General features: G+C 38.3%; 1 protein-coding gene across 6 annotated transcripts in view; it reads left to right on the top strand.

Annotated features, from left to right (window-relative positions):
• Positions 1-26,527, top strand: part of CDK14 (cyclin dependent kinase 14) — a 763,966-nt gene extending 737,439 nt beyond the window's left edge. For all 6 annotated transcript variants that reach the window (XM_064380407.1, XM_012450847.3, XM_064380410.1 and 3 more), the window contains one exon: positions 23,117-26,527. The gene's annotated coding sequence lies outside the window, so the exon portion shown is untranslated. The remainder of the gene's footprint in view (positions 1-23,116) is intronic.
• Positions 26,528-27,223: the final 696 nt, after the last annotated feature.

Below are 27,223 nucleotides of genomic sequence, written 5' to 3'. Positions count from 1 at the left end.
CAGGCTGTCTGTTTCCTTTAAAGGGTCCAGGAAAATTGTCCAAAGGGGACCAAGGCCAAAATGAAGGGAAAGCTGAGAGTCAAAAGCTGGTGGTATGTCTTCTTAGTCAAAGACAGGAAGAAAGAGAGTCTGATTGAGAGCATGTGAAGACAAGAGGGAACCTCTAGAGAGTCACTGAGAATATTATTAGAATGGGGATGGCTCCTCTTTATTAAATGGTAGGTGTTCAGTGTAAAGTCGCTTAATTGGTGGGATGAAGGCAATGGTGGGAACTCACACATTGAAGCTGAGGACTACTGTAGTGTGAGCACAGAATCGATGTTGAAAATGTTTATAACGGAGCAGGAAAGTTGGGGTCAGATTGAGAAGGGCTTTGGTTGCCAGCCCTGTGTGCAGTTGAGGGCAGGGCCCTCAGAAGGAAGATAGGCCAGGCAACAGGTCTGGGGCCAGTCATGGGTGAGGTGAACTCCTCATTGATTCTCCTAGCCACAAATTTTAAAGAGGAAGGGTATCAACCTAGGGCAGTGGGATACCTTTTTCTAATTTGCATAAAGGTTTGCATATGTTGCAAGGGGTAGCCCTAGTTGTCACCTGTATTTTAGGAAAAAGTTTCTGGTAACAAGTGTTTGTTCATGTATTCAATTATTGTTCATTGAGTACCTCCTATGTCCCAGACATAATTCTCAACCCTGGGGACTCAGTGGTGAATAAGACAGACGTATTTCAACCCTGAGTCCAGAGACAGTAAACAGTGATGCTAGAAATAAAAGAACTATTTAGAAAACTGTTGCCCTTCCCTTGGCCTTTCTCTATTCAATTCTATTCACCCTACAAAACCCAGCTCAGTTCTAACCATCATCCTCTGCTTGGTGGATAGCCCCTATGACTCTCCTTTTCCAAAACTTCTGTTTTTAAAACTATGATACTTTGTTTCTGATTATATAAGTAACTCATGTTCAATAGATAAATGGAAAAACAATGGAATTACACAATATAAGGAGGACATACCTCATAATCTCACTTACCATATATAACTACTTTTCATCAGTACATTTTCCTATAATAATTTACTTCTATATAGCCACCAGTATATTATTATTGTCTTTGCCATCATCATTATGTTCATGAGCATCATTATAAAATGGACAAATTACTCCCAAAACTATGGGAGATTTTTACCTAGAGAGAGCATAGAATTATTTTATTTGTACAACTTTATTGAGATATTACAACATCCTAAAATCTACGCTTTAAATATACTTTAAATAGCATGCAGTTCAGGGGTTTTTAGTGTATTCACAGAGTTACGCAAACATCACCACAATCTAATTCCAAATCATTTTCATCTACTCTAAAAAGAAACTGTATATCCATTAGCAGTCACTCTCTATTCCCACTTCCCAAAACCCCAACAGCCTCAAACAACTACTCATCTACATTTCTGTTTATGTGGACTTACCAATTCTGGACATTTCATATAAATGGACTCATACATAACATGGCATTTTGTGACTGGCTTCTTTCAGTTAGCATAATGGTTTCAAAGGTTCATCCATGTTGTGGCATGTGTCAGCAGTGCCTGCCTGCCTTTTTTCCTTTCTTCCTTCCTTCCTTCCTTCCTTGCCAAATAATATTCAATTTTATGGATATACCACATTTTATTTATCCGTTCTCCAGTTGATAGACCTTTGGTTCATTTCCAGTTTGGGCTATTATGAATAATGCTACTATGAACTTTAAAGTGGCTGCATCGTTTTACATCCCCACCAGCAGCATACAAGGATCCCAACTTCTCTCCATTATCACTGATCTTAGGTAGGCCAAATGGCTGCTAATGGTTCATTTATTGTTTATGTACAAATTACAAAATCTTTGTCTTCCAAGTTTATGGTAAAGTCTGAAAAGCTACTTTTGAGTGAACCCTTCTCCTTGGGGAAAAATATTTATTCAGGTTAATGTTCTTCACCAGAGGGGCACAATAAACTCTAGTCTTTCTCTTCAGTGATCACATGGATCCACACTGTAAGGTTTTTTGTTTTGTTTTGTTTGTTGTTTCTTTTTTTTTCTTTAAATTCTGAGACAAAGCAAAAGCCTAAGCTTAGACATCAAGTTCTGAGGTATTGCTGATCCTATAAAATCTTTGACAATTAAAATATTCTCCTTGCATGTTAGTCAGTTATACCTTTTAAGAGGAAAATATACACATGAAATGTTATACTTGGTAATAGAGCTACAATAAACCTGCGGAAGAAATACCACCAAAATCAGTTTAAAGGGGACCTACTAGCTCATTTAAAGCACAAGAACAGGATGAAATAAAGCAGTGGTTGAGAACAGTTAAATTATTTAAAACAGTACATAATTATGTGCATATCGTCACATTTCTTTTAAAATACTGCTTTAATTCATTTAAACATGCTAATTACTCTTTGTGCTTGTGATAAGGTATTCTGTTTTATTTTAAAATATGGTTACGTACTGATAAATACTCATCTCCTACTTCTTTGTCATGTGCCACAATCCAAACATTGCTCTCTTTTTCATATTGCAATCAAGACCCATGGGAATCAGTAGACAGCCACTGCAATGTCAGCTTTAAACCAAAACTTATTGAGGGCACATATCATGGAGACTATATGGGAATTTCTTAAGACAGATGGTCAGCAACTTCCTCCAAAGATTTCTGAACACAGAATGTTCTTTTCACCATTAATCTCATCATTATCTTCCTTTTTATTAGGAAGTATCACTTTTGTTTGTTAAGAATTGTAGTAATTTTCAGATCAGGAAGAGTAAGGGAACCAATGTTTATGAAGAGATCCCTGAGTGCTAAGATTTACTGAAGGGGCATCATTGTCTGGGGTAAATACTCAGGGTCCATAGTATTCTGCCAAGAAGATTAAGGACACAGACACACGAGGAATGTGTTTAGGAGCAGAGGTTTAATAGGCAAAAGAAAGAGAAAAGAGAACAGCTCTTCTCTCCCTTGGAAGAGAGAGGGGCTCTTGAAAGGGAAAAACCAGCCCATGGCAGACTGCACCAGATTTTATAGTCAGGCTTGAGAAGGCAGTGTCTGATTTATGTAGGGTCCACAGATTGGTTTGACCAGGTATGTCGTTTACATAGTGCATGGGCAAGGCTGGTCACCCTACTGTAATTTTATTATGCAAATGCGGTATTTGCCTGGCCAGCACTGTTGCTGTTTTTGCCTAACTGTACACATGGTTTAGCAAAGAGAAGCAAAGATGGAGCCACCATTCTGAACATGCCTAGCCCCAGGTAGCCTTTTCCTATTGGCACAACTGCCAACATTCACCCGTGCAGTACAGGCTTCCAGTTTGGTTGTCTATGGCTGCAGCTTGATTTTACAGGCTGGTCTTTATTAGAAAAGAAAATGATTTGGGGGCTGCTTTTCATTAAAAGGAAAACCTAAGGACTCCTCTGCCCTTGCTATCTAGTAATTTCTTCTTAACTTCTATATGATTACTGTGTGATTCATTAAAAAAAAAAAAAAAAAAAAGAACTTCAATCTTCTAAATGTTGTCTCCAGTAATTAAATGAAGATTTTTAGGCTTATCATTTAAACATTCCTCATATATGTTAACCCATACCCTTTATAACTGATGATGAACATTGTAACAAAATGCAAGTGTGTATAACCTCAGTGGAATTGAGGATAGAAGTAATAGAATATGGTGCTTATCTCTTCCCAAACTAAGCAATTGAAAGCAATATCCAGACAAAACAGAGCCCTCAATATCAGTGGAACTCCATAGAGTTGGACCAAGTTGTCAACTTTTTCCCCTGGATTCTGAGTTTACCAGTTAAGAGCTAGAAACTCAGGACCAAAGTGTAGTATATGTGTGGATGGATGGATGGATGGATGTGGGTGGGTGGATACATATATAAATAACCATCTTTAAAATGTCACTACTGTATTATGTTCAGAGTAAGAATTTCAGAATCTCTAAAGTTTTAAATAAAACTTGCCAAGCCCAAATCTTCTGTCTTGGTGCTCATTATAGAATATGATTATGGAGAAACTAGTCATTGGGTTAAGAAAATAATTCCATTGCCTTATTACCAATGTTATATCATGCCTCAAAATAAGGTGTAGCTATGGAGCAACAACATATCACTACATTGTGTAATTGTTGATCAGTTTAGAAATAAGAAACTCAGCCAGGCACAGTGGCTCATGCCTATAATTCCAGCACTTTGGGAAGCCGAGGTGGGTAGATCACAAGGTCAGGAGATCGAGACCATCCTGGCCAACATGGTGAAACCCATCTCTACTTTAAAAATACAAGATATTAGCCCGGTATGGTGGCATACACCTGTAGTCTCAGCTGCTTGGGAGGCTGAGGCAGGAGAATCACTTAAACCCAGGAGGCGGGGGTTGCAGTGAGCCAAGATTGTGCCACTGCACTCCATCCTGGCAACAGAGCAAGACTCTGTCTAAAATAAAATAAAAATATATATATATAAGAAACTCAAACCTAGTTTCCTTTCTGTAAATAAGAGGATAAAATAAAATATTTTTAGATTTAAAGTGTTCATCTTTAGTAACAACCAAAGTGCCCAAAAGCATATTATTTTATTTTCTTTCTTCATACATGTGTCTTATGTGTTTGTAATTAACAAGATTAAGCAATATTTGACATTCAGGATTATTTTAAACTTAGATAGCATATTATCTTTTTCCTCTTTCTCATTTCACTTCATCATTAGTGCTTTGAATAACTATCATTACCAAAAAAAATCAACAAAATAATTAAATTTGGGTGTACAGTGTAAAGTATGAAGCTTATTTTACTTCTTTCCTTTGTGAATAATTTTATCTTAAACATAAGAACATTTATCAAAGTATTAAATAATACTCATCAACTAAGCTAAGTGCTCAATAAGTCTAATTTTTCATGGCAAGTACCAAATATTACTGTCTTACAAATCCAGTTATGGGGTCAGCAAGTTCTTCATCACATTTAGTGTGTGTGTTAATTATACAAATAACTAATAAATGCGTTCATATTGTAAAGTACGCAGATAATATATAAGAATATCTAGTAAAACGTTAAAGTTCTCACCCAGCAGAAAATCTTTATCTCTTCACTATTGATAGTTGATGTGTATCTTTTCAGATCATTTTTGATATGCACGACAATTCACACTTAAAATTTCAAAAATTATTTTTACTTGAATTTACTGAGATTCTAATTATTTGAAATTTAGTTTACCTAATCTGAAAGTGATAGTCATATGAGAATCCTAATTTTATTTTCACCAAATATTTGGAAACTTTCCTATTGCTGGAAGAAATAAACACAAAAGTAGAATGCTGTAAAGCGTGTCAGATGAATCCAATACTACCATTGATTTTTCAACATGAAAGCATGAATTTTCTTGTACAGCTTATGGTATTTTTCTCACTACCTTATCAAAAATGTTCTACTGTTTTTCAAAAACAAACCTGTCTTTCTGCCTACGTAACATAAGAGTTAACTGCTGTCACAATACAGTAGAAAAAGTATGGGTTTTGGAGTAATAAAATCTGAGTGTTAGTTTCAGCTTCGCCTTTTACTAGCTGTAAGTCCTTAAGTAAATTATATGTATTCTCCACCCCTCATTTTCTTTGACACTGAATAAGGAATGGGAAAACTCATCATCTCCCTAGGATTGTTTTGAAGAACAGATAAGTTGCAGTTTTTGTCCGAGGACTTATGATCCAAAATAGACATGACAGGCGTTGTATCATTCAGGATTTAATAGGTTTTGTGCTTGCTTAATATAACAAACCTTTATTTCTTATACTATATGTCCAAATGTAGTCATGGAGGGGGTTCTGCTCATTGTTCACTCAGGGCACAGGCTGAGGCTTCATCTTCATAAGGTGCTTCCTCGGTCACCTTGAAAAAGGGAAGAAGTCTACCAGGATAAATACTGGCCCTGAAAGCAGCCACATGGATGTACGTATTTCATTGGTCAGGACAGGTCAGATGGCTACGCCTGACTTCCAGGGAAACTGGGAAAGACATTCCACTGAGGGTCCAGCAGATAGAAAGCTGAAAATTAGTGAATAAAACTTATGACCACCACAGAAGTGTTACCAAACATTAGAGATAATATAAAGTAGGAAAGGGTGAAAAGTCATCCTTTGTTATTTTCTTTGTTTCTTGTTTTGCTTTGTTTGTTTTGTTTTTGAATCAGTCTCACTCTGTCACCCATGCTGGAGTGCAGTGGCATGATCTCAGCTCTCTGCAACCTCTGTCTCGGGTTCAAGCGATTCTCATGCATCAACCTCCTGAGTAGCTGGGACTATGGGCACGTACCACCATGCCTGGCTAATTTTTGCATTTTTAGTTGAGACAGGGTTTCACCATGCTGGTCAGGCTGGTCTCGAACTCCTGACCTAAGGTGATCCACCCACCTTGGCCTCCCAAAGTGCTAGGATTACAGGTGTGAGCCACTGCACCCAGCCTGTTCCCAGAGAAGTCAAAAAAGACTTCCAAGGGAAGATAACAAGTCTGGGGGCACAAATGGGGTACTTGGGTGGTGTCAGGCATGGAAAGGAGCATAGCTTGAAAACTTCACTAAGAAGAGAAAGTAAGGGAGGGATGGCATCAAAGTGAAATGAGCTGGTTCTCATACATGTATGACCAGAGATCAACCCCACACTTCTAGATCTGAAGAGGGTTGTAAACTTCGGCCTAAGTTTACTTGTCCCAATTGCCTCTGTACATCATCAGCTGGAGGATGTCTGTCCCACGGCCTCAAGGCCACATGACCCCACTTTTCTGCTCAGTTTCTGGTATGGCCTCTGGTGTCTGGTCTCACTGTAGCATTGTGGTGTTACTTTTGGCCTTTCTACAGCTCCTGATGCTTCTTTATCATGAAAGATCACTTACCAAACTAGTTAGCAACACCACACTTCATACACCACTGAAACAATCACAGCAAAGTTTTCTGTCCCCTCAGAACCTCTAAAGAGCACTCTATTTTCTTTGTGCTTGAAAATAAAGGGAGTGAGCCTCCTTCATTATTTACAAGAAAGACACGTCAAATGAAAAACGTTTAAATTTCATTATGCCAAGTCCAGTTTTTTTCTTAAACTTCCTCAGCTTAATTGTAGAAAGGTTAGAAGTCTACAAGATGCTTCGGATTCCATGTATATATTCATAACTTATTTTCAGAGTATTTCTTCACATATACCACAGACTGTTTTCAGATTAGGGGTAGGATGTGTTTACGTTTGTGTCTATGTGAGTACACTGAGGGAAGGAAGAATTAGGAAACGGGAAATGTGAAGCTTCAAGAAGGGGAAATGAGGAATGGTCTTGTTGTGTTTGATCAGGTGGAGAACTGTGGTCAGAGAACGTATATATGCTTTGATTTTAAACTCTGAGTGCCTTCTTTATTTGATGCTCAAGGGAAGCAGTGGTAGAAAATTAAGTGGTATAAAATTAAAATTGTGTGGATCAGAAAACTGAAGCAATTCTGTGCAAATTACCTTGAACACCCAAGCCAGCAAGCAGATCAGCGGGAGGAGCAAAAACAGGCATGGTTGCTATGGCAACCTTATTCTGATTGAGGAATTGTGATTTATACCTGACCCCACATTTTCCTTTTCCCTTCTTAATTGGGTCCTGAAGATTTATAGTGTGAGCTTCTCACAGAGAGATATCACATAACCAAAGGTAACTATCTCCTGACAAGGAAGGCACAAGTAACTTGGGATGAACAAGGTTTAGGGTAGATAAGGCTTAGCCAGGGAGATAAAAGTGAGCAAGAATCATCAGAATGCCAAGCTTCCAGGCCATGTCCTGCTATACCACAGCCCTGAAATGATAGAACCAAAGTAAAGACCATAGAAGACAGATCAGTCTGTGAAGAGCAGATAGAAAACCACGAGTTGCTCTTCTAATGATGAGAAAAACACTCTTATGGATAAGAGAAACAAACCTTTGTCCAGAAAGTAGGAGTGGGAAGTACTTCTCCAACTTGCATTTCGGAGTTTCAGCTTTCTAAACTCTAGGATAGACTAAAAATATCTACCTTGGAAGGTTGCTATGAGGCCCAGAGGCACAATAAATTCTCCTCAACTACTCAGATTAGTTGTCTACAGTCCTTTCTGAGAGAGAACTTATGGGTGGCCGTACTAAGAATAATTGCAAATTCTTGGCTGATGTTTTTACCTAAAAAGGAAAATCAAAGTTCAAGGTCATTGGCAAAGCCATGAGAAGCTCTCACAATAATTTATATTTTCACAACTATAAAATAATAAAGATAGCGTACTAAATAAAGTGATTATTAATGGTATTTAATATCAGTAGTAAGAATGGGTACTATAGAATTAATTTCCATTTATCTTTAATCTTGTATTAATATTAATACATCACTGATGACATTAATAGAGAAGAAAAAGAATAGAAAGTGAGGGATTGTATTTAGGAAGGAGTGTCTTCTACTCAGCTCCTCAGACTCTTGGGATCATCTAAATAGGGACCCACATTGCCCATGTATGCTTCTCCTGTTCACTGTCACATTCATCAAATAGCATGATCCGGGTTCTCCTCTTTTGGAGGAAATATGATGCATAGACTGAGTGAGATATTTTGTTTATTTCGCTTTTGTTTGTTTGATTATATTTTTCTCATATGGGGAGTGTAGGAAATCATGTAAGCCTTATTACTCCTCAACAAGGGTGTCCCTAGACCATGCCCCTTGTTCAAATATAATTTCCTTCAAGCATTTAACTTTCATGGAAGGTATTTCCTCTGCAATGTGCTCTGAAATTATGGCTAGATGGTGGAAATACTGCTTGATGCTTCAGCATTCTGACATCCTAATCCTGAGGTTCTTGACCTGGGGTCTATGGTCTATTAATGGAAATCAGAAGGTCTGTGAACCATCTGAAATTGTATGAAAAAAAATCTGCATGTAGTTAAATAGATGCAGTTTCTGGAGCAAATTTTCGTGGCATTCATCTGGTTCTTAAGTTTGGCAGTGACTTAGAAGGTTAAGAATTACAACAATCTGAGTTATTTGTGTCTGTTCTCTTGTTGGCAGTAGTGTTTATCAGTGGATTGTCCACTGAGGTTTTGGTGAAAGTAGGAAGGAGGGGCAACATTAAAGACATTTTTTGGTTTAAAGAAAAAAACATATTCTACTCAGATTCTGAATTAAAACTAATCTCCCCTATTGCACACCAATGTGACATTTCCTGTGTAATACCATTAAAAACTCAACAAATGATGCACATAACTTTTGTACATTTTATGGCAAGTAAAATTTACTTTAAAAATATAAATATATATTGAGCTCTAGTTAATGATACATATGTTTAGGGGTGAAGTATACTGATATTTGCAACTTTGAAATGCATCAAAGTAATAGGATGGATAGAAGGAAAGATAGATGAATAGTTATATTAAAAGCAAATATTTCAAAACATTAATTATAGAATCTTTATGGGGAGTACATGGATGCTCATTGTACAGTTCTTCTGTATTTGAAAATTTTAATAAAATCTTGGAAAAATATGTGATTATAACATTTAGAGCCCATACAGCTGTGTATGGCATAGCAGATTAAAGGAAGTAAATGGAAATTGGTTTCAAATTACATATTCATCGAGTTAATTTGGAGACATTTCTGGAGTACATAAAAGTAAATCTACATATGTTTGAATTTCAACTACAAAGAATTTATCGTTCTTGAAGAACCAGCTGCATTATCTGATTTGATGGCATCCTAAAGACAATTATTTACCCACAGACTTCACAGTGGCAGTGGTCAAGAGAGATCACAGGTATATATGTATAGTACTGATCAAGATAGCCCTCCAGTGACCATGATTATGTACTGTATTTTGTCAGATTCGTTACTAACAGTTTTATTTGGACATTCTTCAAACAGAAAGCTCTTCTTGCCATTAATTGTTTTCTAAGCCTCTAAATATTTCTTTACTTGATTGCACAAACCGTTAATCTGATCAGTTCTCTCCTACTCTATCTGGTTGAGATATGTCTTATTTGAATTGCCCATCTCTAGTATGGAGACAGTCCTAACCATACCACATCCCAGAGAGCTAAAGAAGGAGCAGCTTTGTTCTCCTTTACATTTTACCGGACATATATCAGTCCCTAAAAATCAACCTGGCAGAATTTATTTTAATAAAGAAGTACTGAGAGACACAAGATTTAGCTATATCATGTAAATCCAAGCATGAGTATTTTATATCCTATTTGGACCCAAGTACTCACTCAATAATTGATTATGAAAATTATATAAATTTTAGCACTAAAACTCAAGAGGTTAATAATTAAGAAACAAAAGAGCTTTTTCATTTTAGCATTTCAGACTCAGGCTCATCATACATGACATCTCACCCAGAACAACTGAATCTAATAATTACTAACGGAATAAAACCAAAACAGCTTATTGGAGCTGATTGGGCTTTTCTTTTCAATGTGTATACTTTGCACAATATACATTCTTTTAATTATGTCTAAAATGTGCTGCGGGGGGTTTTGCCCCCTGAATAACATGAAACAACTAAATCACCAGATTTTTTTTTAAATTCTAAATGACACCAGTGTTGCAAAGTCAGAATTTTAGAAAAGGGCTTAACAGAGGGCCATGAGACGTGATAGGTGCTTAGGGTGCGATTTTAATACCAACAGACTGGAAAACAAACAGCATAACCCAGACAAGACATGACATTGTTCTTTAGCATCTGTGTGAAGAGGAAATAAGATCTTTCTGGGATGTGCTCCCGAGTCACAGGTGTGGAAGAGAAATACCTTGCATTCTAGACTTACTACACTGTGTGGAATATTCTGGTTTGGGGCAAGGAGAGAGAGCATTTCATTGCTTCTTACAATAAAAGTTCAGCTCACTTAACTCGGCTGGTGCTTTTGTTTCAGTCTGCCACAAGTGAACAGTAAAAAAAAACATGAAGCATCCCTTAATCCTATGAGCCTGGGGTGTGCTGGCTCCTCTCACTACATTCTCCAGCTCTGTTGCCAATGGAAATGAGAGATTGACCCCAGGCCTGCAACCACTGTTCTTCGCTCTGCCACTAAACCACTGAGCTGTTGACACTTTAATTGTTTTATACCAGGAGGAAACCAGTTTGTTGATGTGAATGTCTTATTCATCAGAAATTACAGGCTTCACATTTTTAGTGAACTGACACTTCTAGTCCAATACATGCAACCACAGTGAATCAAGAGAAGCGTATATTAATGAAGTTTTCTAAATTGTTGCAATTGCTCTTTAAAAGATGTGATGGTATTTCAGAACTCCCAGCACTACAATTAGAAAGTCTGTCTGAGTTGTGTATTAATCGAACATGTTTGAGTTATAAAGGACACCAGTGAAGTAAAGGTAGGACTTATTAATGTATATTTTTCATTTTCCTTTTACGTGCATAGACAAAAATAGAGACATGAGTGAAAAAAACTATTTATAAAGTACCTAAGGCATCACTGTATGAAAATATCCAAATTATCCCCATGGGCTATGTTTTGAAAATTGCAAACCTTGGGAAGAAGCTTAATTTCTATGTCATCATTTGTCCAGAACATTGAATGTTTCTCATAGGTGGAATGAAACATTTCAATATTAAATGTTACAAACCTGGTATTTTGTGAGCAATCACTCAGTCATTTGAAGAACCAGCTGCATTATCTGATTGGATGGCATACTTCACAGTGGCAGTTGAAGACTTAAATGTATGAAACCTGGGACTCTCCACTCAAAGCCTCCAACACCTCCTCGCTGCATATATAAGAAATCCCAGATACCTAAGCAGAATATTTAAAGCCTTTTACTCCACCACCCTCACCTACCTTTCAGCTTTTCCTACATCTCTATCTGCATCTGTATCCTGACAGGCAAACTCGTGCCTGTCCCATTGGCCAGTCTATATTTCCCAGAGTCCTTGCCTGTGCAAGAATGCCCTTCTTCCTCCTTTTCTAGGCATTAAACTGTTACTTACCTTTCAGTTATTCCTCACTGCCGTGGCAGTGAGGATAGCACTTATATTTTCCATGTTGACTTATAATTAATTGTCCCAGCCACCCACCCGCTTCCAAATCTTGAGCTCCTTAAAGACAGCGGTGGTGTGTTAGTAGATGTTTAACAGTTGCCTCTCCAGAAAGACAGCAGAATCGTCCTGATTGGTCATGTTTGTCTATGTCCTGTGATGTAGATACTCCCATAATGGCTGATTTCAAGGGTAGCTGTGTTTAAAAACTGGCAACATTGCAAAATTCCTGAAAAGTTTCACATTCACATCTCTTGAGCCACGTCAAGCCAGTTCCAGAACACCACTAGAATCCATTTTTAATAGGCCCTGTAGTACTCTCCTCTTTTACCCTAAACACTGCTTTGCTTAAAAATTAGATGTTCAGTAAATGTTTCCTGAATTAATGTAGGCAAGTTAATTGATGCTGTTGCTCCTTCACCACCGATCTTAGAGCAGGGGTTATTTCTGGCAACACTTGTACTTCTTGTCATTTCAGACTGTTGACCTTAGCCATCTCCACCATACCACACTGCACAGGCACTGGTGAATTTAAGTAGATGGATTTATTCTGAATTTTGGCAAGGAACAAGTTGATGGTCTTAAGCTCAACAACCTCATCAGAGCAGAATGTGATTGACTGTGATTTCAACAAAAAACAGCGAAGAAAGCCTAAATCACAAAGTCAGGGTTTTGTGTCTTCCAGGGAGATAAGTGGAAAATCCCTGTACAGTCCGGGGAGTTGGGAGGAGAGAAGGTTGCTGGCTCAGTTCCCATTTTATTTTCACCTTTTACCATTCTTAGTGTCTCACATTTGTAAAACTTTTGTGACTCACATTTTCAGATTGGAGTGTCAGCATGCTTTTCATTTTAGTTCATGTAATAAAGTACCAAACCTTGTTAGTTCTGTTTTTATAATAAACTTGGAAGTCACTACTGTGCATATTAATCCCTTTGTTCCTGTGGTAACTGGCTTGTTCCATTTTGCGCCCCCATTTTAGAATCAAAAGTTCCAAATCCTAGGCCAGGTATGTTGGCTCACTCCTGTAATCCCAGCACTTTGGGAGGCTAAGGTAGGTGGATCACTTGAGGCCAGGAGTTCAAGACCAGCCTAGCCAACATGGTGAAGCCCTGTCTCTAATAAAAACACAAAAATTAGCTGGGCATGGTGGCTTGTGCCTGTAGTCCCAGCTACTTGGGAGGCTGAAGCAGGAGAATCGCTTGAACCCAGGAGGCAGAGGTTGCAGTGAGCTGAGATCACACCACTGCTCTCTGGCCTGGGCAACAGAGCAAGACTCCATCTCAAGAAAAAAAAAAAAGTCCCAAATCCTGGAAACCTCCTTAGTCCAGATAGAGACAGCTGGTCACCCTAGTTCCTATAAAGGTTGTGGGTTCTATCATGACTGCTCTGGTATTTAAATATACAATATACCTCCTATTGCAAATATTTCAGGAGACACTGAAGCAGTGACTTAAAGGATTAGAACTTCTTAAAAATTTGAGTTCACAAAATCTATTCTCTTCCAAACAGAACCTGTCTTCAGAGATCATGGTCCTATCTTTCAGGAACTTTTATTAAATGAAAGAATACATGGGAAAGTACTTTGGATAGAAGAAAATGCCACATGAACACAAAATGCTGGTATTTATTTCTTATAATGGTATACATTCCATTAATTATGTATTTCACAACTCACCTTGGATTCTATAGAAATATAGCAACATGCTACGGTGGGATAACTATTATCAAAATACTTTACCCGATTATAATTTTGTGTGGCGTTCTTATTAGAGGGCTTTGCATGTAGTGCACAGAGTCTTAGCTTCCGTGGATGAATATTCAGTGATTTGTCCTGGGTGGAGCAGTTGTTCACTGGCGTTGTTGTGAAATAGCTACATGAGATCGAGTTGGAGGAAGGCTTAGTGAGCCGTCCAGCACCCACCACCCTTGGCTTGGAGTTGTTGGACTCTCCTGCACTGTCCGCAGACATTTCCTGGTGGAAATGATGTGCTGTAGTGGCATCCACAATGTGTCACTTCATGACACTGTCACAATATGTCCTCACAAGAGTAGACATTTCTGCTGTAATGTGACATCTGCGTTCCTGCCTGTGTTCAGCATAATACTACAGTACAAAGTTGCAGGGCTTTTGTGGTTGTTGGAGGGTGGTAAAGTAAAGGGCAGTCCACTTCAAATATATTCAGCTTGATAAGCACAGCACTCAGAAAATCAGTAAAAGTAAAAATACTAGCAGAGTTTACAGGTGAAAGAAGCTTGATGTAAGGGCTGAGGCTGCCCAATTTTGGATGAAAGAGCAAAATGCTCAAGGATCCAGGAAGATGGTACAATAAACAGTTAATTCCAAGACAAAGCATGTAGCCAAACCAAGCCAAAAGGAAGCATGTAGGGTAAATAGAAAGCATGTGCTGTGTAGTACTGCAGGTCTCTTTGTCTTGCATGCACTGTATTTATGTATCTTGTTCATGGCTGCTGTTACTTGGTGACTCAAAATAACATTGGAAAGAAATCTCTCATGAACCAGCACTACTTCTGGTTCATGCTGACATCATTCTGTATTAACCAAAATTATATGTGATCTAATTTATGCTACAGAAATGAATCTTTTAGTTTTGCAAGTTTCTGCTAAATTAGGTGGTTCACAAAACAGATTCAAAGTTGTAGGCGATGGTATGTTTTGAATTCAAAACCCTAAGCATGAAAAACTGCTTCAATATATTGGACGATAATACCAGACAAGTTTTAATTTGGAAAAAAATCCACCCAAAATGGAGTCACATCTCTTCGCAAATCTTTTAATTAAAATCAGACATGAACCCTTGTGTTTCTTTGACTGTTAAATACTTGGTTTTTAGTAGTTTTATGAGATTTGTGTATGTGTGTTTTAAGTTGAGGAAAAATGCACTCACTGCTGAGTGACTTTGTATTTGCTTTATTTAAATATAGTTTAGTAGGACTGTAATATATAAGGAGGGTTAAGGGTCAGAATCCTATTTAATTAAGTTATAATCACTTAGGATTCAGTCACTTGTAAAGGTATGCTGAGCAAATAAGGCTTCAAATAACATGAAATCTTTGAAAAGAATATGCCACCTTTGGTGAAGGCTTTTCTATTAACCTTGTCATTAAAACTGTTTCAATGAACTGCTTCAGACCTCCCAGTTTTTATTTATTTATTTATATGATATGTTTAATGTTTTTAAAAAATGATATATGTATATAATTTTTTTTAACCAAAAAAAAAAAAAGATTAAATATGGCGTGGTGTTTCTAAGAAGACCTAAATCAGTACTTTTCCCTTTGCTGAGACAGGACTGAGACACGAAAAAGTCCCAGAATTGCCATTCTTTTGTCCATGTGTGTCTAAAATATGACCAGTGCTTTTCATTTGCATAAATCTGACTTAATAAACAGTCACACCATTAAAATAGAACATTCTTTTCAATCGAGGCTAATTACACATCATATAATGCCTGTTCTTTAATGAGGATTTCAATAAATGTTCGTTGATAATGATGATTATTAAAATGATATGTTAAGTCAGTCTTCTCATGTGAGAAATGCTTTGTTTTGAAATGTTAGACTTACAGCTTTGCCTTAAAAAATTTTAATTAAAATCACCACTTTGGCATGAAGCTTAAAATGTGCAAAGTTGCTGCAATTAGTGCATTGTGCATCCATATGGATGTTACCAAACAGCTTTCACTTAAAGGATTTGGGCTATTTTGTATGATGGGCCTTCTGTTAAGCTTAAAACAAAGCCCGTCTATCTCTGCATTCATTTTAATTAATATTCTCTTGCTGGTCTCAAAGATGTGTTCTCTTCTAGGGGGAAGAAGCATGATTATCATAAATGAGAAATAAGTTACAGAAGTGGGTTTGACTAATTTTCTACTTCCTTCTGCTTCATACCACTTCCTCCCCCCAACCCCTTCCCAAGGAGCCTCAATGCAGTGTGAGAGAAACGAAAACACTGATTTCAGATATTCTAAAAGAAAACCTGTATTTCTAGCCAAATTATAACACATTAAATTCACTCAAAGAACAAGGAAATTATGCTGTCCCAGATTTTCCGAATTCAGTATGAAGTTTAAAACTAACCACTTTGAGTCCAGCATATAAAATCTATAGTATAAAATTTGACTATGTGTTATAAATATAAACATGTGTATGTGTATATGTATTTGATTTTTTTTTTTTTTTTTTGAGATGGAGTTTAGCTCTTGTTACCCAGGTTGGAGTGCAATGGCGCGATCTCGGCTCACCGCAACCTCCGCCTCCTGGGTTCAGGCAATTCTCCTGCTTCAGCCTCCTGAGTAGCTGGGATTACAGGCACGCGCCACCGTGCCCAGCTAATTTTTGTATTTTTTAGTAGAGATGGGGTTTCACCTTGTTGACCAGGATGGTCTTGATTTCTTGACCTTGTGATCCACCCGCCTCGGCCTCCCTGTATTTGATATTTTTAGAGACATTTGTGCTTGCCTAGGTGCTTAGGGTTTAACAACCTTATTTGTGGACTTAATTCTCTATAATAGCAAATGCTACTTGAAGATGAATTAGATACAAATATTTATTTTGTTTGTTTTTCTTGGTATTTTAAGCAAAACCAAACTCAAAGTGGCACAGTCTTATAAGTCTGTTTTTTTCATTTTCTGGGACATTGTTCATGTGAAATCTTCATTAAACTCTTTTTTTTTTTTTTCTTGTGACGGAGTTGCGCTCTTGTTGCCGAGGCTGGAGTACAAGGATGCAATCTCGGCTCACGACAGCCTCCACCTCCTGGGCGGGGTTCAAGTGATTCTCCTGCCTCAGCCTCCCGAGTACCTGGGATTACAGATGCATGCCACCATGCCCAGCTAATTTTGTATTTTTTAGTAGAGACAGGGTTTTTCCATTTAGCCAGGCTGGTCTCAAACTCCCGACCTCAGGTGATCTGCCCGCCTCAGCTTCCCAAAGTCCTGGGATTACAGGCGTGAGGCACTGCACCCGACCTTCATTAAACTCTTAAGAATAGGCTAAATGTGAAAAATTGCAAAGCAGAATTATAATTTATCAGAACATGTGGGTAGAATAATTCATCCAACACATGACTGGAAAGGCACAAAATCAGTAAGTCCACTATAGAACACCACCATGGTCCTGCTTTTCTCTTTCATTCTAGCGTTAGGGAAACCCATTCCACATCCTCTAAATATGGCACAAAGATATCCTAATTTTTCCATTATTACCTGGATTATTTATTTTTATTTCCTTTTTGAAAGTATGTAATTAATTACATGCCTATCTTTAAATGCCTCCTTATGTATTGATATTTTGAATTCTACATTTGAGAAGGAGGTTGAAATTAGTTTTATTCTAAAGCTAATAGATAAAACTAGATTTGGTCAAATGATAATCTTTTTTTTTTTCTTGAAGAGAACCTAAATGTGTTAAAAATTTTACGCTGTCTTTACTGTTATGAGGTAGCTTTCTTTCTGTCAAATTTTAGTATTTTTTTCCTTCTCTGTTAGGCATATTTACAAAGCAGTCTCCTAAATAGAAATGAGTGGATTACCTTACAGCTTCACATACATCCTGGAGAATATCTTGTTCACAATTTAGGCAATGAAAGGAAAACCTACAATTGTTTTAATTTGTAACCAAAACAATCACTTCTCTCCAGTGAGGCTTACAGGGGGAAAAATGTGCCAGAGTTGTCTTGTAGAAAAAAGAATACTTTGAGGAAGGGCAATGCAGCAGAAAAAAACACAGTCAAACAAACTCAAAACCTTAGAGTGCATAAATAGGCCAGTGAAACGCAGACCACCTGATTGCATCGAAGCACCCTGAGCGGGGGTCTTCAGCGATGCTGTCCCTCCGGCGTGTAAACTGCATGCATGTGTGTAGGGGTGTGTGGTTGTATGTACACACAGAGATTTAACAGGGAGCACAGAGGGAATTAGAAAGAGCCTGGCTCGTTTTTAATTTGGGTCTGTTTGCTTGCATTTAGCACTTAAGGGCTTCTACATTCAGTTTGCTCAAAAGAGTGATGAGGCACTCCTTGCTTATGCCTCAAATCAGAAATGCATGAAGTGCAGCTGCAGAGATAATACATTTTCCCCAAAGGCTTTGGCTGAGCAAATTAGGTGTCAATGGGGTGCCTGCGCAGGCAGTACTCTCTCTAATTAGTCTCTTGAGCCTAGTTGGTGGCGGGTATGAGATGATCTAATCAATTGGTCTGTGTCTGATGGTTCGTGTAAAAATCCTACCAGGCAGACTCTCTCCCACAGGTCACCCACCTGCACAGCGGGACTGCTCATTTTCATTTTTCATCTCTTCCATCACATGATGCTGACAGTTGGTTTTAAGAAAATTGAATCCAAAAAATATCTAGTTCATAGGGCACATGGGTCAGAACAAAGTTGCATTATGGGTACCAGCGATCCAATTAATTAATATTTATAGCCAAGAAGCTCTATGTAGATATTTCTGAATAAGGATTTTATCAATCGAATCCAATTTCTTGTTTAAAACATTCATTTCTAGAGAGAGAGAACATTGTAAAAGCTGAGAGCAAGATAAAAATGGCATCCATTAATCTTATGATTTATATACCTATGAGTGGCTATGACATAGTTGAGCTTATAATTCATATTCACTGTTCATTTGTATTGTGCATGCTACATATTTTAATAATAAAGGTAAGGAAAGATTTACGTTGCTATTATATTTTGCTTCCCTGTGATTGTAGTATACCCTCTCTCCTTCTACCTAAATCCCCATTCATCAATTGTATGATTGCATTTAGATTTTCTTAACAATTTTCCAGCAAAAACTGACCTACCTGATACACACTCATTGAAAATTGAAGCTAATGCTACTCAAGGAGGAAGAAGGGACATCCCACACTGCTGGCGAACAGCACCAGGCAGGGTAACTGGCATAATTTGGGGCATTTGCAGTCATCTCACAGAGATGGGAAAGTGTCCACCTCCTTTCTGTTCTCATTATTGGCTCCTTCCATTAAATGTTTGAGCCCAAATCTAAGTAATGGATTTATCATAATCACTGTGTTCACCATTTATTATCCAATTACTATTATTGTGTGTTATCCTTTATTATGCAATTCCGCTTATGCCCTAGGTTAGGCACATGTGATTCTCCTAGAGATTACACTCAAAGAATCAGAACAAAGGCAAGAACAAACACCATCGCCATCTAAAAAACGTCTTAACCCAACAGGATAGTAAATATGCCATTGACTATGGTGACAACATAGTTTATTGTTACATGAAATCAGATGAACTGGAAGTCAAATCATTCCTTTCAAATATAATGTCATGGAGTTAAAAAAAAAAAAGTAAGTTTTGCCTACACGAAGGTGTTAATCCTACCAACCATCCTCAGGCTAGTGGTGTATCTGTGGATGGCCTGCTCTGCATGCAGCTCTGTGCTATTTCACAGGCCTTGCATTTGCCTTCAGTGAATGTCCCGTAGGGAACTTGATATCTGAGAATATATTCCACCTTCAAGTCTTCAGATTCTACAATTTCCCCCTTTATTCACTCAACAACTGTATATTGAGTGCCTGAGCCAGGCGTGGTCTATGCTCTGGGGACACAAGAGTCAACAAAATCAAGCTTAATCAAGAACACACTGATGCCACCTGTCCCCTGATTGCGCCTTCATAGGAAGTGTCTTCACACCTCAGGAGGGACTAAATGAAGTCTCTGGTTCAGGAGGTCAGTGTGGGTACCAAGTCTCCATTCTGTTAATTAGAGTGGTAAAAGAGGGGAGAGCCAGGAAAGACTACATCATTTGAGTATAGTTGTAGGAACTCCATGCCTGGGCAAGCAGATGTCAGGACAGACCTATGGCTCCCATTTAGCTGGGGTGAGCAGGCTTCCAGGAAGAGCTGGAATCTCAATTGCTGTTTAAAGTAAATGGAAGGAAAAAGACACTTTTGTCATCTGCTTAATAAACATGTCAATGCTGATAGTGGGGTTGAGGATCGGGTGAGGATGCCTGTGGACAAGTGTGCTTGAAGTACTCTGAGGATGAGTGCTTTCTCTTCTCGATGTCATGGGCCTCAAAAAAGATGCCAATGCCTAGATCAGAAGGCATAGTTACATGGAGCAGCATGTAGAACACGTTCTTTCTTCATTTCCCTGAAAGAACAAGGGTAGGCTGGAGACAAAGGAGGTTGTTCCCATGGAATTATTTTTGCTAGGGTGGTGACTGAAGAGGTTTGATAAAGTCATAGTTGCACAATCAAGCAAGGATGAGGAGTGGGCAAACAAGCCTCATGGACAACTGCCCCACAAGCAGCAAGGATTCGAGATAATAACTGAGGAGTTGGGGTGTAGGGGTAGCAAAGGGCCTATGTGTGGTATTCATCTACCCCCCAGGCCTCTCCTAGAAACTTAAGGAAGGGCTTTTGTTTTCCTTTGGCTCAGTAACTCAGGACAGAGAACTCTCAAGAATAGAAAGTTACCCCTACCTCATACCATATACAAAACTTCACTCAAAATAGCCTAAAGATATAAGTGCAAGGGCTAAAACTATAAGACTCTTAGAAGAAAATACAGGGGTAAATCTTTGTAACCTTGGATTTCACACTGGGGTTTTACATGTAACACTAAAAGTATAAGCAACAAAAGAAAAAAGAGATAAATTGAACTTTGCCAAAATTTAAAACTTTTGTACATCAAAAAACACAGTCAACAGAGTAAAAAGGCAACCTACAGAATAGGAGAAAAATTATAATATCTAATAAGGAATTAATATCCAGAATGTATAAAGAACTCCTACAACTCAACAAAAAAAGACAACCCAATTTAAAAATGAATGAAGGACATCAATAGATATTTCTCCAAAGAAGATATTCATATGGCCAACAACCACATGAAAAGATCCCCAACAGCCTGGGGATGGTGGCTTATGCCTGTAATCCCAGCACTTTGGGAGGCCAAGGCAGGCAGTTGGCTTGAGTCCGGGAGTTCAAGACCAGCCTGGACAACATGGTGACCCCCCGTCTCTACAAATACAAAAAATTAAACAGGCATGGTGGTGTGTGCCTGTAGTCCCAGCTACTTGGGAGGCTGTGATGGGAGGATCAGCTGAGCCCAGGAAGGTCAAGGCTGCAGTGAGCTAGGTCTGAATCACTGCACTCCAGCCAGGGCGACAAAGCAAGACCCTGTCTTTAAAAAAAAAAAAACAGAAAAGGTGCCCAACATCACTAATCATTAGGGGAATGGAAGTGTAAATCAGTTCATACCCACTAGGATGGCTATAATTTTTTTTAACAAAGAAATGTTTTAGCAATTGGAACCCTTATACATTCCTTGCGGGAATGTGAAATGGTGCAGCCATGTTGGAAAACAGTTTGGCAGTTCCTCAGAAAGTTAAACATAAAATTTCCATGTGACCTAGCAATTTCACTCCTAGATATATACTCAAAAGAATTCAAAACAGTGTTTAGGCAAATAATTGTACAGGAATGTTCAGAACAGCAATATTCACTATTAGCCAAAAGATGAAGCAACCCAAATATACCTCAACCAATGAATGGATAAATGAGCTGTGGTGTATTCCTACAACTGAATATTATTCAACCCTAAAAAATAATGATGCTACAACATGGGTGAACTTCAAAAACATCGTGCTAAGTGAAAAAAACTAGACACAATGAGTCACATGTTATATGATTCCATTTGTATGAAATATCTAGAATAGGTAAATCCATAGTGACAGAAACGTTAGTATTAATAGTTGTCAGGTCTGGGACAAGGAGAGATAGGGAGTGACTGCTTAGATATAGGATCTCGTTTGGGGGTGAAAATGTTTTGGAACTAAATAGAGATGATAGTTGAACAACATTGTGAATGTTCTGAATGCCCCTAGGTTGTATTCTTTGAAATGGTTAATTTTGTTTTCTATAAATTTTGCTTTGATTTTAAGAAAGAATGGAAATTTAACATGCCAGAAACTCATCATAGTAAGTGGGGGAAATGGGTAAAGGGTGGGGAGGATGCTATTTCAATGGTTCCTGAGCGTAAGAGTGGAATTTCTGCTCTCTGGTCAAGGTATTGCTAGGTTGTTGCTATGCAGGGGTGATGTCCTTGATGCCACAGCCTGTGTAGGCAGCAGCAGGACAACTGCACTGTGAAGTCTCAAGGACAAAACCTTTGGGATCAGACCCCATCCAGGGTTCCCTCTGCATCTGGGAAGATGATTCTACAGCCTTGTAGTTGGGGACACGAAGGCCTCACCAGGCCTTAATGACCAGCAGCTTCTAAACTTAGCTAAGGAACTGGTTCTGGGACTCGGTGCAGCTAATGAACCAATCTCAGCTATGTGCCTTGGACCTGGGAGTGTTTCCACCCATCCTGGCAGGGCATTCTTTTCCCATCCTTGAGACCCAGTGAAAATGCTTAAGGGCCAAAAAGAAGTATGGAAAGGAGCAGAGTGAAGCTTCCCTCTTTTTGCTTGAACCATTCTCCCACAAGTTGTTACTGTTTTAAGGAGGCATTATTGGAAACATGAAGTCCTATACAGGATGTTGGGAAGAGGCTGCCAATTCAGGTCACGCTGGCCAATTTTGATTCTGCTGAAACTGAAATAATGGTAATAGGCAACCAAGAAATTATATACAGCTGAATTTTTTAAAAGCATATATGTGATCCATTTTTCTATTTCATGTTCATAAAAATGAGCATGATGATATGTCCTTTTAATGGTCTGTATGATGCTACAGGCACTTAATTAAGACCAGTATTACTACTAATGATTTAGGGAAGGAAATTTGCTGAATTTCTTTTTCTCTAAATAATCCAAGAGGAAGATAGACCAATTGAATTGGTGGATTTAAATGATTTTAAGAGAGGAAAGTGTAGTCAGAACATTTGTTTATCATATTAGAACTTTTTGTTTAAGGAGACTATTCTGCTACATATTTATGTGTTTGGAGCAGCTGTGGGGAACATCAATGGGCTGACTTTGGACTGACCAATTTTGATGTCTCGTGCAATTTAGGAAAAATTAATGATGTAGATTTTTTATATAACAATTTTCTCTTTTCCTCCTTCCAGGATTAAGTTGTCATCATTCTGGGAAGAAAAAAAAAAAAAACATTAATGAAGTGGCCAATAATATGAAGGGAATCTTGGATCAGTTTTCTTTTGCTCCCTGTGGTGAATTTCACTTACAAGAAAGTTGAAGCTGGCAAGACCCTGTTTTCTCTGCAATTTATTTAAAACCTTGCACGCATTTGGATACCTTGTGATTTCCAAGAACTATGTGAAGATTAAGCTTTGCTTACTGATACATGGCATGTGTTCTTTTCAGTCTTTTGTGTTTGATTTTGTTTGATTTCCCTCTGCAGCACAGCGTCTCTGTAAAGGTTTTTATGCTTTCACCAGCCATGTCTTAAATACATTAAGACAACACATTTGGTGTTCACACTTCTTCAGTAATGTCTGTACTTGAAAGCCACAGAGTGGCATAAAACAATGTGTGTTTTCTTTGAGAGCAGTGCACATTTTGCAATCACTAGGAAGGAAATTTTCTGCTAAAGCAAACCTCTGTTCTCTGACTTGACAACTTGGCCCCTGACTGTGGGGCCCCACCTGTCGCTTACTTTTGAGAACATTTGCAAATGTGGTTTTTTTTACTTGGAAATAACCGCACATTTATATATAGGATATTGGACTCTGCTTAGCATTTTCAAGCCACATAGCATGACTGTTTTTTGAATAGGTTGGAAGAGAAAAAAACAATTATCAAATATTAAGAGCAAAGACAGGGATAAATTGCTTATGTTTCAGCTTCTGGAGATTGAGGTAACTTTGTGTCTGGGTCTTGTTCACATCTTATTTTTTTCCATCCATTCTGTTACACTTTGCATTTTCTAACTGGAGAAAAGAGTGAGGAACAGAATGTTTTAAACCTGGTGCAAAAGAACTGTATCTGTTGGATGAGCCTTGAAAGCAATCTTGGCTGGTTAAGGATTGCAAAGTAAATTACATAGTGATCCAGTTCGAAGTTTGCTCAGTTACAACAAAGCACCTTTTTAAAAAATTACATTAAAAAAAAATTCCAAGCCACTGGAAGACATCATTGGTTTCCTTACTTTAAGACATTGCCTGGAATAACTGTTCAAATATAGATCTGAGAAACAAGGCAGGAATCTTGCTTTAAAGATGGAAAAGGGAATGGCCCAGCTTCCCTTGTTCAAGGAGTTGAGGGACCTTGGAGGATGCAGGCGAGTATGTGACACTGGGGAAAAGTGGACCAGGCAGGTGTTTTGCTTTGATCTGGAGGGAGGGCTGCCTGACGCAGGCCGGCTCCCAGTGGGGCAGGCCTCGCTGCAGAATGCCCAATAGTACTGCAGTCAAAGGGGCAGTTAGGAGACTTCATCTAAAGCATGAAACCTAGCTTCTCTGCACACAAATTCCTATGGAAATACCTTTGTGTACATTGTCTTACATTTTCCTGTTGGTCAGAAAGAAGGAGAGAATGAGTGAGTGCTTGAAATGTGTCACACTTTTTTAGGATCAAGACTAGGAATTAAGAGCCAAGTTGACAAATCCTTTTTCTGAGAGTTGGGTGAGGGTAAAGCTTTTCTATAATCAAGTTCAATACACCAAGGAAACTGGACGCAGAACTCCTAAAATGGTACTGTCTCTGGAGTGGAGTATGGGTTGTTATGTCAAGGTCATAGTTCATCCTATCCAGATGTAGCATTCATTGTAAACTTTTAAGCGCTAAGCAAGGAATTATTTACTGATTGGTTTTAAAGAGAGCAGTAAACAACCAAGTGTAGAATGTCTACTGTTTGCTACCTAGAAATCTTTTCCATTCCTCCTTCATACATTCCAACCCACTGGAAGTCTTTAGAGGTATTTTAATTTAAAGTGTACTTAAATTAGGATTTCTTTAAAAATATATAGGGAGAAAACTTTACATGCAATTAAAAATGGCCTTTCCTGTGACTTGTTTTGAATCATTCATTTGGAGAAGAAGCATGACTTTTGTATTTCACTAAGTCTAAAGCCAGAGCAACTGATGATTAAATGTTGCTTTTTAATAAGGTTTTTAACTTGAAAATTTGAAAATATTTAATGTTGAAAGACTTCAACTAGGACTATTAGAGATGCATGTCCCTATCATAGGCAGCTTCTTTGGAGAAGTGATATATAATACTGATCAGTGGAGGGAAAATTCTGTTTTGTTACAGAGACATACCTCTCACAAGGTCAGGAGGTTTTGAGTACCCTATACTTGCCATCCATACAGGAAATCCAAAGTTTGGTTCTGTCTCTCTCTCTCTCTCTTTCTTTCTCTCCTCCCCCGATCCCCTCTCACTCCCTCCCTCTCTCTTTCCCCTATTTGCAATCATTTTCTCCCTTGGTTTCTCTTCTCTTCTGCCCTCTTTGTGGGCAGTCATGAAAATCAATACAGACTGTGTTCATTAGCAGATTTATTATTCTATTGAGAAAGCACTGGAATGTTTTGTGAGATTATTTTTATATGAAGGAATATCTTGAACTCAAACAGATGGTAAGAATAGTACAAACACCGTAGCACATCACTGCACACACAGTATTCTGAAAGGAGATTTGACCCTTAATTTCCATTTTCTTAAAAGAACAGTTTGGTTGATTTAAAAATATACATAGGATGTGAAAAAAAAAATGTTTGCAGCGCTCAGCAAAAAATAGAGGACATAAGACAGGGTGGCTGTCCATCCACTGATGCAGGGGTGAGAAGCGACTTCTACCTCCCAAGAGTGATTAGAAAGTTTCCAGGAGCCCTCCGGACTTACAAAGAAAGTGAGGCCTCTTGGTATCCATTCCTCGGTGTGTATATGACAGCCGGTATAAGCAGTACCCTTGGTTATGCATCTATATAAGATACTCGTCTGTGAATATTATTGGTTTTGTAATCTTTGTTATATAAGAGGATGTTTAGGCTGTATATACTGGGGTAGATTATTGCCTGCCCCCATACATAGGAATATGCTGCATAATTGCGCCTAAGTTCCATCTCCTTTACTGGCTTGTAGGCAGAGGAAATGTATATGTTATTACCTTGTAATTTTCTCATACACCAAAAACACACAAAAAAATCAATAAAATAAGCAATCTTCTATTCTCATTCCTTTTCCCACAGCAGCATATTTTAGAGGCACATACAAACCTACATTCTCTAGTTGGGAGTGGATTTTTTTAATTTTCCTTTTATCTTTTATTTTTTTTTTGTATGATGCACTGAGATGTGTACTTTCTAACAGGGGGTTGGTACCTAAGAAATGTGTTAGCATTATTCAGAAAACTATTATACTTTCAAATGACACATAGTAAGGAGAACGGAATAATACATGTTGCGTATTTGTTACCAGTTGTAATTTGTCTGTATTATGAAAGATGTAATGGTTTGTCAGCTGTCACTGTTGTTTTCTTGTAACATGATATGGAATAAAGTATAGCAGAATCTCCGTACATGTTCTTGGTACATCTTCTTGGTGGATGCCCTGTTAGACCATATACCATATCAAAGAAACATTGTCATAAAAACCTCTTGGACACAGTGAAATCAGAGAAAAAATATACAATATGTGGGAAGGAGTGAGTTAGCTGGAATGGTTCAGGAGTCTGTTAAACCCTCCCCTTTCCTTGATTTGCTGTGCCAAGTTTATGTAAAGGAGTAGAGGCCATGTGAAACAGATCCACCAGCTGCAGGATCTTCACAGTTCTCCCAGCCCCTTCCTGATGTTCACACGTGTCGCATGTTCTGCCCATCTCTCAAGCATCTGGAGCCTTTCTGGTTTTGTTCAGTGACAGGCCTATTTACCTTTTATTGGCTCCTTCTCTATTTTTTGCACATATCTTAAGATGAGTTGAGTAGGTTACCCTCCACTGAATACAAATCAGAGCTTCAGCGTGCAGGTATTCTGCCAGAAGCATGGCTGTTCATTCTGAACTGAGTGTATTTCCCTGAACACTACGTAGGGGGCTTCTGCTCCTGAAACTGCAGGGCATTCTTGGGATCCCATGTTTGGATTGACAGTGCCAGCCTGGAGGCCAGTCCCCTTTCCATCATCATCTTCTCCTTCTTGTCAGATATGCCATAATCTTAGGCCCCCATGATTTGATAAATTGCTAGTAATGTTCATGCCAGGTATTTGGTGATTTAAA

The sequence above is a fragment of the Aotus nancymaae genome, unplaced genomic scaffold (genome assembly GCF_030222135.1).
Source record: "Aotus nancymaae isolate 86718 unplaced genomic scaffold, 86718_ANA_hifiasm-v0.15.2.pri h1tg000025l, whole genome shotgun sequence".
Lineage (NCBI taxonomy): Eukaryota > Metazoa > Chordata > Mammalia > Primates > Aotidae > Aotus > Aotus nancymaae.
This window is presented reverse-complemented; position numbering and strand designations above follow the sequence as displayed.